The following is a 17124-nucleotide window of genomic DNA, read 5'->3' as shown; positions in this document are numbered from 1 at the left end:
CCACCCCCTCTGCCCGTCAGTCTGTCCTTACGATAGCATGTGTAGCCTTGAATATTCATTTCCCAGGCCCTGTCCACTTGAAGCCATGTCTTAGTTATCCCCACAATATCGTATCTGCCAATTTCCAAAAAAGCCTCAAGCTCATCCATCTTATGTCTAATGCTTCGTGCATTCATGTATAGTCCTAGTCATGTGCTTATCCAAATATCTGTTAAACATAATTTTACCCACATCCACCACATCCTCAGGAAGTATTCCACATCTGAACCACACTTTGTGTAAAACATTTGTCCCTCACATGTTTTTTTAAATCTCTCCTCTCACCTTAAAATTATGCCCCTTAGTTTTGAAATTCCCCCACCCTAGGGAATAGACATTATTTTATAAACTTCTATGAAGTCATCTCTCAACCTCCTACGCTCCAGTGAAAAAAAGTCCCAGCCTATCCAGCCTTTCCTCAAACCCTCAATACCCAGCAACATCCTGATAAATCTCTCTGAACTCTCTCCAACTAAATCATATCCTATCTATAACTGGGTGATTACATGTCCCAGTATGTCAACCAAAAGCCATCCTGAACCTTTTACACCTTATCCGTATTCCCTTAACTAACTAACAATTATTGGCCAAAATATTTTTTTAAAATTAACATCTGCCAGGAAAGTTCTTTATTTTTTGGGTGGTATTTGTGTGTGTGTGGTGTTAATTAGAAGGACTAAATATTTATACTTGCATATTTAAAATTGTGTGTTAATCCAATTTGTGTCTTTGGCAAATAAGTTTTGATTTATAGTAAATCAGTAATTTTATGGTTTATTCGAAGAACCTGGTTGATGTTTTTTTTTTAATTCTGAATATAATATTGATAAAGTCTATATTAGAAACTGGGTAAAGCATTTAAAATTGTGTTTAACCAGAGGCGAGGAGGGACTTGTGAGAGAGAGACAGAGCGAGAGAGAGAAAGAAAGCGAGAATGCACTCCTCCAAACTTTGTTGTCACAAGTGATTTAATGAATCAAATATGAATCTTTTAATGAAACCATCCTACTGTAAGTTCAGTGGGAGGTATTACCATCTGGTATGCTTTAATCTGTCTCCCCCACCTCCAAATTTGAGAGTTGTGAACTACACAATAGAAGATATGCTTTCATGGTGACAGCTTAATGATTTTCAAATCATTTCCATTTTCCTCCGTCATTGCTGACACTGTAATTACACTCAGATCTCATTAAGCTGTCACAGTGTAGTACAATTCTCAGTTTTACACACTATCTTGCTCATGCACTTTGTAGCATTTAAGAGAAGCCTTCTCATCTTCATAAAGCTCCGAAAAGCTGGGCCGAAATTTTGTGGAAGTTCAGGACATCCCGGACCTTGGGACAGGAGTGAGCAGATAGTCAGCATCCTGGCAGAGCTCCACAGGTGAATGCCAGCTAAGGGATTATTGCCCAGACTGGGATACAATAGAGGGTGGGGTGCCTGTCTCCCAGGCCTGGCAGTCGAATCAGAAGGCTGGCAGTTTGCTAGGTTTAGCTACATCACCAACGGCAGTGCCTGGCATCGTCTGGAGAGGTCAAGGGTCCTGTTGTGTTTGAGTGCCCCCCAAGGCTTCTCATTTAAGGGGAGGTGATGGCCTAGTGTTATTATCGCCAGAGACCTTGTAAATGTCCTGGGGACCTGGGTTCAAATCCTGCCAAGGCAGATGGTGGAATTTGAATTCAATAAAGAGCTTAATGATGACCACGAATCCATTGTTGGGAACAAAACCCATCTGGGACGTTAATGCCCTTTAGGGAAAGAAACTGCCATCCTTACCTGGTCCGGCCTACATGTGACTCCAGACCCACAGCAGTGTGGTTAACACTTAACTGCCCTCTGGGCAATAAATGCTGGTCTAGACAGTGATGCCAGGGCACAATAAGAGTATACTCTGGAAATACCACATTGGGTCTGGCTCTCAATTCTTTAGGGGATGGGAAGGATGAATGGGGAGCAATGAGATATTGTTTGGTGTGATTTGATTTATTACCATCACGTGTACCAAGATACAGTGAAAAGTGTTGAATTACGTACTTTACAGGCAGATCGTACTACACAAGGACACCAGGGTAACAGAACAGAGTGCAGGGTACTGCATTACAGCTACTGAGAAGACGCAGAGAGAGATCAACATCCACATTAATGAGGTCCATTTAGAAGTTTGATAACAGGGAGGGAGAAGTTGTCCTTGAATCTGTTTGTATGTGTATATAAACTTTTACATCTTCTGCCCAATAGAAAAGAGTGGTAGAGAGTATAACTGGGGTGGGAGGGGTCTTTGATTACGTTGGTTTCTTTCCCGAGGCAGTGGGAGGTGTAGATGGAGTCAATGGATGGAAGGCTGCTCTGTGTGATGCACTGGGCTGTGTTCATACTCTCTTTAGTTTCTTGTGATCTTGGGAAGACAGTGACATTTGATTCCAAAACTTTCCCTGACTGAGCCACGAGAAGTGAACCACCACATTCCCGGGATGAGGCACTTTGGTGAGGGTTTGACGGCAGCTAACAGATTGGATAGGGAGAAATGTTTCCCGTTCATAAGGCCAGAGTTTTTCAGAAAGAAAGGAGGAGAACATGCCTCCACCTGCACCAACGGAGAGGAGGTTGAGAGGCCGGAGAGAGTCAAGATCCTCGGAGTGATGATAACCAATAACCTGTCCTGGTCTTCCCACATTGAAGCGACGGTCAAGAAGGATCAACAATGCCTCTTCTTCCTCAGTGGCTCAGGAAATTCGGCATGTCTTATAGGACCCTCACCAACTTTTACAGATGCATAGATGGTATACCGTCTGGGTACATAACGGCCTGGTACGGCAACTGCTCTGCCCAGGACTGTAAGAAACTACAGAAGGTTGTGTGCACAGCCCAGACCATCACAGAAGACAACCTCCCAACCATGGACTCCATTTACATTTCTGATTGCCGCAGAAAGGCTGCCATCATTATCAAAGACCCCTCCTACCCTGATAACGCTTTCCAATAATCTCTTTTGTCAGGCAGAAGAGGCAGAAGCTTGAACACTCGCACCAGCAAGTTCTGGAACAGCTTCTTCTCATCCGTTATTAGACTGATGAATGGACTCTCTAACTTCAAGTAATGTTGATTGCACACCTCCTGTGTAGTGTGCCCTTGTTTGCCTGGCCCTCTCTAAGCACCCTATGATCTGTATGTCCTTGTTTGCTATGATCTGCCTGTACTGCTCGCAAAACAAAGCTTTTCAATGTACTTAGGTACATGTGACTACAATAAGTCAAATCAAATCAAATCAAATCATGGTTTTAAAGAGTTTTCTTGAAAAGGGAGGAAAAATACATTGGGAGAAAAGCTTTTTCCCTCAGTGAGTCTGGAATGCACTGCTTGGAATTGTACAGCAGGCAAGTTCAACTGAGGCATTGGGAAATGAACCTCCCAGCTCAGTGAGCAAACCTACATCCAGAACCTCAACCTGAGCTACAAACCTTCTCAAAACTCGCATTGGGTGGTTCTTTAAGTAGAATCGCTGTGCAGGGTTACAGAGATTTACACAAAGTTAAAGAGAGCCAGCAATGGGCACGATGGGCCAAATGGCCTCCTCCTGCACTGTCACAGTTTGATAATTCCGGGAGACAGGACTGCTGGTGGGTCGTGTGCTGAGAAGAAGGAACAGGGTTTTTGCCCCTGGGTGGGGACTGCTAACAGAACGCTGGCGGCAGGGCGGGGGATGGGATTGTCTGCAGGCGTGGGATCGAGCTGATCAAACCAGACTACTCCTGGGCTGAAGGGAAACCCCCCCCCCCTCAGTCCACTCTTCCTGCTTCCTTCCTCTGTGTCATCCACCCCTTTAGACCATCTCCAGTCTCACAGTGGGGACTCCATTGAAGGATGAGCTCAGTTTGAAACAGAACCAAGAAAATCCTGTTTACATGGATTTTGCAATGTTGCTTGTTGCGCACTCTGTCAAAGTACTTTACCTTGCAGGAGATGTTTACTGGAAAAATGTCTCCTATCAAAATCCAGCTGTCCGAAAGTATCCATTTTGGTCAGACACAGCACAGTGGTTCTGAATATTTTACTGTTCTTTTAAGAAAATTTCAGCACTCTCTGTATCCCTTTGTATTTTGATTTCCATCATTTGTCTCTCCGAGGATATTGAGTATTTAGCTTTTCCACTTTTCCCTTTCTCACTTCACTTCACTCTGACTTGATTTCAGGGAAAGGCTGGCCAGCTTTACAGCTTTTCACTGTGCCCCGGTACACGTGACGATAAATTCGATTCAATCCAATTCATGGAGAATTGTGACTAGCGGTGTTCCACAGGGATCAGAGCTGGGAGCTCTGCTGTAAGTAGTCTACATAAATAATTTGGAGGAACAAATACTGGTCTAATTACTATGTTTGTGGACTATATAAAGATTGGTGGAGTTGTGGAGAGTGAGGTGGATTGTCAGAGAGTCCAGCAGGATAAAGATCAGTTGAAGGCATGGGCAGAAAAACGGCAGATGGAGTTTAATCCAGACAAACATGAGGTGATGCATTTTCGGAAGGTCTTAGTTCTATTAAGATGTGGAGGTGCTGGGGTGGACAAAGTTAAAAATCACACAACACCAGATTATAGTCCAACAGGTTTATTTGGAAGCACTAGCTTTCAGAGCGCTGCTCCTTCATCAGGTAGCTGTGGAGCAGGATCCTAAGGCACAGAATTTCTAGCAAAAGATCACAGTGTCATGCAACTGAAATGGTATATTGAACAAACCTAGATTTCTGTTACGTTTTTCATCTTTGAGAATGGGTTGCAGGTTTCAATTCATTAATACATAAATCCCAGAACTTCTTTCAAGTCACATTCCTAAAATAATTAAGGTTTTATTTTAAAAATGGTGATATCTCAGCTCAGACAATGCATGAAAGGTGTGAGGTTAGAGTCTGTATCCCAATCTTGAGTGACATTATAAAATGTCACATGGGTCAACTGCCTGCAGATTGTGCACCTTTTGAACAAAACAGAATGTATCTGCAAATACAATTCTGCAAATTCAAATTCACCCCATAGACTTATGTGTGTGTGTGTGTGTGTGTGTGTGTGAGAGCCTGTAAGAGGGTGAGTGCATGGGTGTGAGTGTGGGGAGTGTATGTGTGTTTGAGAGAGATCATGTGTATGAGAGAGGGTCTGTGTGAGTGTGTGAGTATGTAGGAGTGTGTGTGCTTGTGTCTGTCTCTGTGTGTGTCTGTGTGTGTTTGTCTGTGTTTGTCTGTGTGTGTGTGTCTGCGTGTGTGCATGTGTGTGTGTCTGTGTGTGTGTGTGTCTGTGTGTGTGTGTTTGTGTGTGTAGTGTAGTGAGGTCACCTGCAGTGTGACATGAATCCTGGATCCCGGTTAAGGCCACTCTCACGGATGCTGAACTTGGCTATCAGCCTCTGCTCAGCCACTCTGCGTTGTTGCCTGTCCCGAAGTCCGCCTTGGAGGACAGTCACTTGAAGGTTCGAGGCTGAATGTTCCAGACCACTGAAGTGTTCTCCGACTGGGAGGGAACATCCCTGTCTGTTGATTGTTGTGCGGTGCCCATTCATCCATTGGCGTAGTCTCTGCTTGGTTTCACCAATGTACCATGTCTCAGGGCATCCTTGCCTGCAGCGTATGAGATAGACAACTTTAGCCGAGTCACATGACTACCTGCCGTGTATGCAGTGGGATTTACATATTAATGAATCTAAACCTGCAACCCGTTTTGGGTTCAGCAATCTGGGTTTATTCAATATATCATTTCAGTGGCATGACACTTTGATCTTTTGTTATAAATCCTACGTCTTATGATCCTGCCCCACTAGTTATCCGATAAAGGAGTAGTGCTCCGAAAACTAGTGCTTCCAATAAACCTGTTGGACTATAACTTGGTGTTGTGTGATTTTTAACTTAGCTCTATAAGGCCAGCTCTACTATTCCAGATTTCACTGAGGCCAATTTTCACCATTAGCTGTGGTGGGATTGTGAAACCCTGTCTCTGGGATATTGAGATAATTTCACCACACCACTATCTCCCACTCGCTCTTGCTCCTTCAATAACTATTTGACTAAACTTTTAACGACTTTCCTTAAAAAATTCCTGTGCAGCTGGATGACGGCTCTTGGTTTGATAATGGTCCTCTGAGGCACATTGGGAATGTTAGAGGCACTATTAGCAATGCACGTGATTGTGATTGAGTTATTGACCTGGCAGGGGACAAGGACCAGTTGAAGCCCAGTCACATTGCAATGGGATTGAAGTGACTGTGTGTATCTTTGATTACCAACTTACAATTCCCAACACTCAACCTCTTAAACACTACTGATCACCTACATAATGGTGTTGATGTGAAATCAGTGATATGTAAATTGCAGAAATAATAAATATTTTGGGGGGGGGGGGGTGGTGGTGGTTAATTGGCAGGAGTGAAGTATGCTCAAGGCTTTATTGGAGGCAGAATTGAGAAAGATTGGAACAGCAAAAGACACGGATTCCGAAAATATTTTGGAAAGATTGAAAGACTACTTTAGATGAAAGGAAGGGTTGACCATGTATTACGATTCTTGGTCATTAAGCAGCCAACAACACAGAAGTGAAAGTGAATTGATGGAAGCAGCAACAGGGATCAGCAATATGTCATAGAATCCCTGCACATGGAGGCCACTCGGCCTGTCAAGGCTGCACTGACCCTCCAAAGAGCTGTCCACTCACACCCATCTGATTCTTGTAATGTCACATCTCCCATGACTAATCCACCAGCAGCTTTCCCATCATGGAGCAATTTAGCTTGGCCAGTCCACCCAACCTGCCCATCTTTGGGAGAAAAAAATCTTTGGACTGTGGGAGGAAACTGGAGCACCCAGAGGGGACCCACGCAGACACAGGGGGAAACATGCAAACTCCACACAGACAGTCACCTGAAGGAGGGATTGAACCCGGGTCCCTGGTGCTGTGAGGCAGCAGTGCTACCCACTGAGCCACTGTGCCACTCCATGTATGTGAAAAGGATGAAAGCAAACAACATTAAGCTCCCTAAGTCATACTCAGCTACAACCTTTACTCTGCAAGGTGCAAAGAGGTTTCGGGTAACTATAGGAAAATAGGCAACTTGAACAGAAGCACTGGAATCTGGCAAAAAGGGACTGAGCTCAGAGCCTTGGAGAATAAGAGAGCAGCTCAGTGCTAAGGTTATAGAGCCATTCAGCATCTTTGCTCTGTTAGGGCTGGTGTCCCACCTGGTTCTGAATTCCCCAGTCGTCAGGAACATTCTTCCTGTATTTACCCTGTCTCGTCATAGAGTCATATGACCATAGAGTTGTACAGCATGGCAACAGACCCTTCAGTCCAACTCGTCCATACCGATCAGATATCCTAAATTAATCTAATCCCATTTGTCAGCATTTCGCCAATATCCCTCTAAACCCTTCCTATTCATATTCCCATCCAGATGTCTTTTAAATGTTGCAATTGTACCAGCCTCCACCACTTCCTCTAGCAGCTCATTCCATACACGTACCACCCTCTGCGTGAAAAGGTTGCCCCTTAGAGCCCTTTTAAATCTTTCCCCTCTCACCTTAAACCAATGCCCTTGAGTTTTAGACTCCCTTACACTGGGCAAAAGGTCTTGACTATTTATCCTATCCATGCTCCTGATGATTTTATAAACCTCTATAAGGTCATCTGTCAGCCTTTGACACTCCAGGCAGAATAACCCCAATCTATTCAGCCCCTCCTCATATCTCAAGCCCTCCAATTCTGTTAACATCCTTGTCAAATCTTTTCTGAACCCTTTCAAGTTTCACAATATCTTTCCTACAGCAAGGAGTCCAGAATTGAACGCAGTATTCCAAAAGTGGCCTAACCAATGTCCTGTACACAACATGACCTCCCAACATGATCTCCCAATTCCTGAAAGAATTTTATAGGTTTCTATGAGATCCTGCCTCATTCTTTGGCCTTCCAATGAGTGAAGTCCTATCTAATCCAGTCTGTCATCTGCAACATGATATTAGAACATAGAAAAACATAGAACATAGAAAAGTACAGCACACAACAGGCCCTTTGGCCCACGATGTTGTGCCGAAACTTAAACCTAATGTAAAATAAAATAACTTAACCTACACACCTCTCAACTCACTGCTATCCATGTGCATGCCCAGCAGTCACTTAAATGTCCCCAGTGACTCTGCCTCCACCACCACAGCTGGCAACACATTCCATGCATTCACTACTCTCTGCATAAAGAACCTACCTCTGACGTCTCCTTTATACCTTCCTCCTAATATCTTCAAACTATGACTTCTCGTGCCAGTCCATCCTGCCCTGGGGAAAAGTCTCTGGCTATTGACTCTATCTATTCCTCTCATTATCTTGTACACCTCCATTAGGTCTCCTCTCTTTCTCCTTTTCTCCAGAGAGAAAAGTCTGAATTTATTCAACCTCTCTTCATAAGGCAAGCCCTCCAGTTCAGGCAGCATCCTGGTAAACCTTCTTTGCACCCTCTCCAAAGCCTCTGTATCTTTCCTATTGTAGGGCGACCAGAACTGGACATAATATTCCAACTGTGGTCTCACCAGGGACTTGTAGAGCTGTAGCAAAACCTTGTGGCTCTTAACCGCGATCCCCCTGTTAATGAAAGCCAAAACACCATATGCTTTCTTAACAACACTATCCACTTGGGTGGCAACTTTGAGGGATCTATGTACTTGCACATCCAGATCCCTCTGTTCCTCCACACTGCCAAGAATCCTGTCTTTAATCCTATATTCAGCATTCGAGTTCAACCTTCCAAAATGCATCACTTTGCATTTATCCAGGTTGAACTCCATCTGTCATTTCTCAGCCCAGCTCTGCATCCTGTCTATGTCGTGCTGCAGAGTACAGTAGCCCTCTGTACTATCGACGACACCTCCAACCTTTATGTCATCTGCAAATTTACCATCTCACCCCTCAACCTCCTCATCCAAGTCATTTATAAAAACTACAAAGAGCAGAGGCTCAAGAACAGAGCCCTGCAGGACCCTATTCAACACTGACCTCAAGGCAGAATAATTTCCATCTACAACCACTCTCTTTCTTCTGTCAGCCAGCCAATTCTGAATTCAAGGAGCCAAATCTCCCTGTATGCCATACTTCCTGACTTTATGAATGAGCCTACCATGGGAAACCCTACCAAATGCCTTGGTGAAGACCATTTACACCATATCCACTGCTCGATCATCGTCGATCTGTCTTGACACCTCTACCTTCTCCCTGATCATTCTCTTATTCATCACGTATGAGTAACATGCCTTTGGGTTCTCCCTAATCCTTCGTGCCAAGCCTTTGTCGTGCCCCCTCCTGGCTCTCCTCAGTCCAGTCCTGAGCTCCTTTCTAGCAAGCCTGTAATCCTCTAAAACTATGATAGATCCTTGCCTCCTCCACATTACATAAGCTGCTTTCTTCCTTTTAACGAGAAGTTCCTCTATTCTCGTCATCCGAGGTTCCTTAATCTTACCTCTTCTTACCTGCCTCAGAGGAACAAATTTGTGCATCACTCGCAACAACTGCTCCTTAAATAGTCTCCATATGTCTGCTGTGCCCTTTCTGTGGAACAATTGCTCCCAGTCTGTATTTCCCAACTCCTGTCTGATAGCGTCATAATTTCCTTTTTCCCAATTAAATATCTTCCCTCGGTAACTGCTCCTTCCTCTCTCCAAGGCTATGGTAAACGTGGGGCAGTTGTGATCACTTTCACCAAAGTTCTCTCCCACCGTGAGATCTGACACCTGTCCTGGCTCATTGCTGAGCAACAAATCCAAAATGGCCTCTCCCCTCGTCGGTCTGTCTACATACTGAGTAAGGAAACCCTCCTGAACACACCTGACAAAAACGGCTCCAACCAAACCATCTGCGCTTAGGAGGTTCCAGTCGATATTGGGAAAGGTGAAATCACCCATAACAACAACCCTGCTACTTTTGCATTTTTCCAGAATCTGCCCACCTGTGAGATCTTTGATCTCTCTACTGCTATTAGTAGTCTGTAAAAATCCCCCAATGCAGTGGCTGTTCCCTTGCTGTTCCTAACTTCCACACATACTGACTCAGGAGACAAATCTTTCTCAACAACCTTCATTTCTGAGATTACGGGAATGATTAAGAGAAATAAACTTCAATGACAGTGTCGTTCTGAAGGAGTGCTGTGCTGTGGGAGGCTCTGTTTTGCAAATGAAAACACACACACACAAGCCCTGCTATCCCATCAACTGGATAAGAGAACGCCTTCAACTTTAGCCAGAGAAGAGCAGAGGTATTCTCCCTGACACCTTGCTCCAATGATCCCTGAACAAACAACATTAAAAACATACTTTCCAGACACGGGAGCTTGCTGTGCACAGATTAGACCTGCCTAGTTTCCTGCATTGCAACAAGTGATGACATTTTAAACACACTTAATTGGCTATAAAAAAAAGCATCTTTGGACGTCCAAAAGCTGTGAAAGGTGCTATGCAAATGCAAGTCTTCCTCCTGCAGCTCCTTTCTGTTCCCAACTCAAAATTGTGAGTTCCTCCTCATGTGGTACTGTGGGAAACAGTTAAGAATGGGTGGCACGGTGGCACAGTGGTTAGCACTTGTTGCCTCACAGCGCCAGGGACCCGGGTTCAATTCCAGCCTCAGGCGACTGCCTGTGTGGAGTTTGCACATTCTCCCCGTGTCTGCGTGGGTTTCCTCCGGGTGCTCCGGTTTCCTCCCACAGTCCAAAGATGCGCAGGTGAGGTAAATTGGTGATGCCAATTACCCGTAATGTTAGGTGCATCATTTAGGTAAATGTATGGGGATTGTGTCTGGGTGAGTAGCTCTTCGGAGGGTCGGTGTGGACTTGTTGGGCCGAAGGGCCTGTTTCCACACTGTAATGTAATCTAATCTAATCTAATGTCTGATGGGAAAATTGGCCAACTCCTGAAATTATAAGTTAAAAAGGACTGTGACGAAAGGTCAGAAACAGTAAACATGACACAGGCTGAGTGCATACAAATGAAACATCCTTCCCACCCAATGTTTCTGAGTGTTACAATCAAACCTGGTCAAAGTTTCCAAAATCATTTCAGTTCCGGATGGTCCCCGAACTGTTACATTCCCTGGTGAGGAGGGATGAACTGGCTCTTCTTCATTATTCACCCACCCCGTCGGCTTGTTGCTATAAGGCTACTTTGGAAAAGGACACCGTTCTGCCAGACTTAAATTAACTTATGTTCTAAGGGAGATAATTTAACCAGTTCAATAATGTGCAAGTTAGGTGGATTGGCCACGGGAAACATGGCACTATGAGGATAGTTTGGGTCTGGATGGGATGCACTTCAAAGGGCCAGTATAGGCTTGATAGGCCAAATGGCATCTATCTGTTGGGATTTGATAATGTATTTCTGTCCCTTGTTGTTGCTTATGTAAATTCACTTTCACTTCTGTTTTGTTAGCTGCTTAATGACCAATAATTGTAATGCATGGTTGATTTTTCTTTTTCTTTTCTCTTCCTAATGTGGAAGTGGGACATTCAGCCCATTGAGTCCACACTGACCCTCTGAAGAGCATCTCAGACTTTCTTGATTAACAAAATAAAATTTGCTTATTAATTACAGATTGCAGCTCACATACACACTGATTTAATGAACAATGAGCCCAACAGATGAAAGTATAAACTGAGATATACAGATCAGTCTCATCACAAGCAGCAGCCAGTTGAACATGTGACCATTGCAATGGAGGATGCTGATAGCATCGATATTGGCAGTTGAATAGTTGTTATTTTTGACATTCTTGGTTTTGTAGGCTTATTGAAGTCTTTCCTTGTTTTGTAACTGGCTTCCGGCACCCAGAGTGTGAGTGAACTTTACCTGTAATGCAGGGGTGCTGAGGGAATAGTTCTCTGACTGACTTTCACCTCATGCTAACTCTTGAAGCCTGGCACATGAGACTGTTCAACCCCATTCCAGTTGAGATTAAACTGACTTTTCAACCTCAGTCCTTTCATATTCTTCAAATGGAAAAAAAATCAATGCGTGGAGTTTGGAATGTAATCCACAGGGAATGGTTTGCTGTTCAGCAACCATCCCTCATTACACTTGTAGTCACAAATGCTCACAGTCTAGTCTGTTTGAAGGTTCTTTGACATCTTCAGGTAGTATATCTCATCTGTCTAACACAGACTTATTTTTGTCTGTAGCAATCCTCATTTTAAAAAAATGTATGTTTTGGAATTCAGGATCATCCGCAGTGTTTTCAGGATCTGACATTATTGTAACATGAGCTGTGGCTTAACCCAGAATAAAATTCAGGGGCAGAGTCTGGGATTGGCCCACCTGGGGTGTGAAACTGCAATCCTGACATTAATCTGACCATTTACCACTCCTTGAGCAAGTGATCTAAGTAAAGCCCCACAACAGCCCCTGCTACCAGAGAGAACAAGGTCAGTAATATTCTGGCAAATCAACATTCACAGTATGCTTACAGCATCGGCTTATCGAGGTGAAAGATGTGAGCTTTATTTTCAGGTCCTGATGCTCAAAACCGATCTGCATTAAAACAGGGGCCACACTCCCAAAGTAATTCATTGACACTGATGTGTTTTTTTGAAGCCTTGAGGTCAGGAAAGATTCTGTATGACTGTAAATAATTCCTTTATCTTGGTAAATCTCTCTGAGGACGTGTGTAATCGTTTGGCTTTAATGAGAATATCTTGGCCATTGCTGCTTTGTTTGTTCACAGTTCTTGGGTTTGATGAGGTTTGTAGCATTTCTAATTATTTCTGGATTTATGTTCACCAGTTTGTGCTGAATCATAGGATGACACAGAGTTCAGCAGATCGAATGTGTTGATTAGGATTCTTGTGGTGCACTGTTAGTATTCCTGTCTCTGAGCCAGAAACGTAGGTTCAAGTCTCCACCAGAACTGTCTGAACGGGTTAGTTAGAACAACTATTTTCGCGGACTCTTCTGTCATCGTCGTAGAGCAGTGATTTAATAAGCTTGACGGTTCCGATCATTTTATGCACATTCATGTTTACACTTAACAATCCCAACGAGCATTGACCTCTCCCGACCGCTCCCCCAAAAGGTGTCCTGGCACCATATCCGAAAGGGTGCCTCACCTGTTTTAGTAATGCTGCAAAGTTTAAACCGACTTCGACTGGATCTGATCTGTAAATGTTTGTGTTCCCCAATCCTACCCAATGAAAATCAGACCTGGTTGGAGGTGGCTGCACTTTCTGTATTGGCAGGAGCCCTCCATGCACCAGGGCTGTGCAAGTTGGTTACCCCAACCACCCCATCCCTCTCCTTTTCCAGAACTTTCCATTGGTCTCTAACATTGAGAAAATCTATGCCGTTTTATTGCCCTGAATACCCACCCACTAGATCCCAAAGAGGAAGAAACTATTCCTCTTTGGTAAGTTTTGAGCGGACTTTGAGATGCCTGAACTGAGGGCACATCTAAGTTTTGAGCAAATACAGGACTCTTTGTTCGAGTGGAGAAAACCTACGTTCACGTTACTGAGAATAAAAAGCTTTGGAGATCCAGTTACTGGTTTGAACTCTGCAGCGTGGTCCAACACAATATCCAAGTGGGGTCCTTCCACTTGCGACTGAGAAACTGGTTCACAAAAGTGTCGGTGCTTGCTGGCTATGCCCAGGCAACTCACAGGCAACAGGCTTGGAAATCTGGGCCACTGCATTACTGGAGTGTGCATTTGTTAGGTGATTTCCTGAAGAAGGGCTCATGCCCGAAACGTCGATTCTCCTGCTCCTTGGATATTGCCTGACCTGCTGCGCTTTTCCAGCAACACATTTTCAGCTTGGTTAGGTGCAACAAACATTTTATTAACTGGCACTTATAGGACCAGGAGTGTGCAGGATGATCAAGTATTCCTATTGATCAAGTGGTCCAAATAATCAATGTTAAACACACACGGTGGTTAAGAAGGTGTGTGGCACGCTTGCCTTCATTGCTCAGTCCTTTGAATACAGGAGTTGGGAAGTCATGCTGCGGTTGTACAGGACATCGGTGAGACCTCTTTTGAGATACTGGGTCCAGTTCTGGTTGCCCAGTTATAGAAAGGATATTTATTAAGCTGGAGAGATTTACCAGGATGCTGCCAGGTATGCAAGATTTGTGTTATAGAGAAAGGTTGGATTGGTTGGGACTATTTTTTACTGGAGAATAGAAGGTTGAGGGGTGATCTGATAGAAGTTTATAAAATAACAAGGTCTATTGATAGGGTTAATGGTGATAGGCTTTTGCCTGGGACAGGGGATTTCAGTACTAGGCTGCACATTTTTAAGATGAAAGAAGAGAGATTTAAAAAAAGACATGAGGACAAACTTTTATGATGGTTTGCGTGTGGAATGAACTTCCTGAGGAAGTGATGGAAGTGGGTAAAATTAAAAGACATTTGGATAAGCACATGAATAGGAGAGGTTTGGAGAGGTATGGGCCAGGAGCAGGTAGGTGGGACCAGTTTAGTCTGGAATTATGTGCAACATGGACTAGTCATAGAGTCATAGAGATGTACAGCATGGAAACAGACCCTTCGGTCCAACCTGTCCATGCCGACCAGATATCCCAACCCAATCTAGTCCCACCTGCCAGCACCCGGCCCGTATCCCTCCAAACCCTTCCTATTCGTATACCCATCCAAATGCCTCTTAAATTTTGCAATTGTACCAGCCTCCACCACTCCCTCTGGCAGCTCATTCCATACACGTACCACCCTCTGCATGAATAAATTGCCCCTTAGGTCTCTTTTATATCTTTCCCATCTCACCCTAAAGCCCTCTAGTTCTGGACTCCTCCACCCCAGGGAAAAGACTTTGTCTATTTATCCTATCCATACCCCTCATGATTTTATAAACCTCTATAAGGTCACCCCTCAGCCTCCGACGCTCCAGGGAAGACAGCCCCAGCTTGTTCAGCCTCTCCCTGTAGCTCAAATCCTCCAACCCTGGCAACATCCTTGTAAATCTTTTCTGAACTCTTTCAAGTTTAACATTTTTCCGATAGGAAGGAGACCAGAATTGCACGCAATATTCGAACAGTGGCCTAACCAATGTCCTGTACAGCCACAACATGACCTCCCAACGCCTGTACTCAATACTCTGACCAATAAACAAAAGTATACCAAATGCCTTCTTCACTATCCTATCTACCTGCAACTCCACTTTCAAGGAGCTATAAACCTGCACTCCAAGGTCTCTTTGCTCAGCAACACTCCCTAGAACCTGACCATTAAGTGTATAAGTCCTGCTAAGATGTGCTTTCCCAAAATGCAGCACCTCGCATTTATCTGAATTAAACTCCATCTGCCGTTCCTCAGCCCATTGGTCTATCTGATCAAGAATCTGTTGTAATCTGAGGTAGTTGGACCAAAAGGTCTGTTTCTGTGCTGGATGACTTGATGACAATACGACTGTAAATGTAATTCAGGAAGTATACACATTAGTGTTATTGGTAATTTACAGCATAAGTCATTTAAATGGTAATGCAACTTTGCCTTAAATAGAATTTACCAACAGAGAGCCTTCCCATTCGCAATTCAGCCGAACATCATGGTAGATCACAGGATTTCAGGAGAAATTGACTGAAAATTGAATCAGTTGTTTATATATCATGTGGCCATTTGATTGAACAAGTATTTTTACACTGTGGTAAATAAATTACAAATCTATAATAATTGGGCAGAATAATATAGTAACCTTTGCGGTATTTGAGGTATGTAATCTTTGCTGATTTATCAAGTTTGCAGTTTCATAAGTTGTCAGTTAAAACAACGTTTGCTGCATTTACATTGGAAGGAAAGGAAAACAAGAAGGAGGGACGACTGGACGAAGAAGAGAGGATGAAAAGAAAAGGAAAGATAAGGTTATTAGGTCATGAGAGAGAACAGTTTTCAGGGGATGAGTGAAGAAAGTTTCAAGGTTGAACACCTATGCTTTGAGATAATGATCTTTTCAAACCTTCAATTGGTTGTGGTGGCGGCTAATTGGATTGAGAGACAGCAAACTGCTTAAAAATGTAAAGCCACTGTGGGTGGCACAGTGGCACAGTGGTTAGTACTGCTGCCTCACAGCGCAAGAGACCTGGGTTCAATTCCCGCCTCAGGCGACTGACTGTGTGGAGTTTGCACAATTCTCCCCGTGTCTGCGTGGGTTTCCTCCGGGTGCTCCGGTTTCCTCCCACAGTCCAAAAACATGCAGGTCAGGTGAATTGGCCATGCTAAATTGCCCATAGTGTTTGGTGGATTAGTCAGAGGGAAATGGGACTGGGTGGGTTACTCCTTGGAGGGTCAGTGTGGACTTGTTGGGCCGAAGGGCCTGTTTCCACACTGGAGGGAATCTAATCTAATCTATCACTGTGGGGTTCAATTCCCACCATAGACCATGCAGTATTTTAGCTCAAAAATGTGTTGCTGGAAAAGCGCAGCAGGTCAGGCAGCATCAAAGGAGCAGGAGAATCGATGTTTCGGGCATAAGCCCTTCTTCAGGAATGAGGAGGGTGTGCCAAGCAGGCTAAGATAAAAGGTAGGGAGTAGGGACTTGGGGGAGGGGTGTTGGGAATGTGATAGGTGGAAGGAGGTTAAGGTGAAGGTGATAGGCCGGAGAGGGGTGGTGGGGGGGGGCGGAGAGGTCAAGAAGGCGGTGCAGGTCAGGTGAATTGGCCATGCTAAATTGCCTGTAGTGTTAGGTAAGGGATAAATGTAGGGGTATGGGTGGGTTGCGCTTCGGCGGGTCGAAGGGCCTGTTTCCACACTGTAATGTAATCTAATCTAACCTCAAGATAGAAGTGAGATAACAAAGGAATCTCTCTCAGGGATTAGGAAAAAACAGACTCCTGTCAATTCAGACCAACTCCACCATCAGAATCAATCACAGTCTCGGGAAGACGTTGACAAAGGTGGAACACTAGGCGAAAGTGAGGGCTGCAGATGCTGGAGATCTGAGTGAAGAGTGCGGTGCTGGAAAAGCACAGCAGGTCAGACAGCATCCGAGGAGCAGGAGAATCGACGTTTCGGGCAGGATCCCTTCATCAGGAGTGCTGGTCATTGATAGTGTAGCTGCCTCGTCGAAAAATAAACCCCT

This window comes from Chiloscyllium plagiosum, chromosome 2 (assembly GCF_004010195.1).
Source record: "Chiloscyllium plagiosum isolate BGI_BamShark_2017 chromosome 2, ASM401019v2, whole genome shotgun sequence".
Taxonomy (NCBI): Eukaryota; Metazoa; Chordata; class Chondrichthyes; order Orectolobiformes; family Hemiscylliidae; genus Chiloscyllium; species Chiloscyllium plagiosum.
This window is presented reverse-complemented; position numbering follows the sequence as displayed.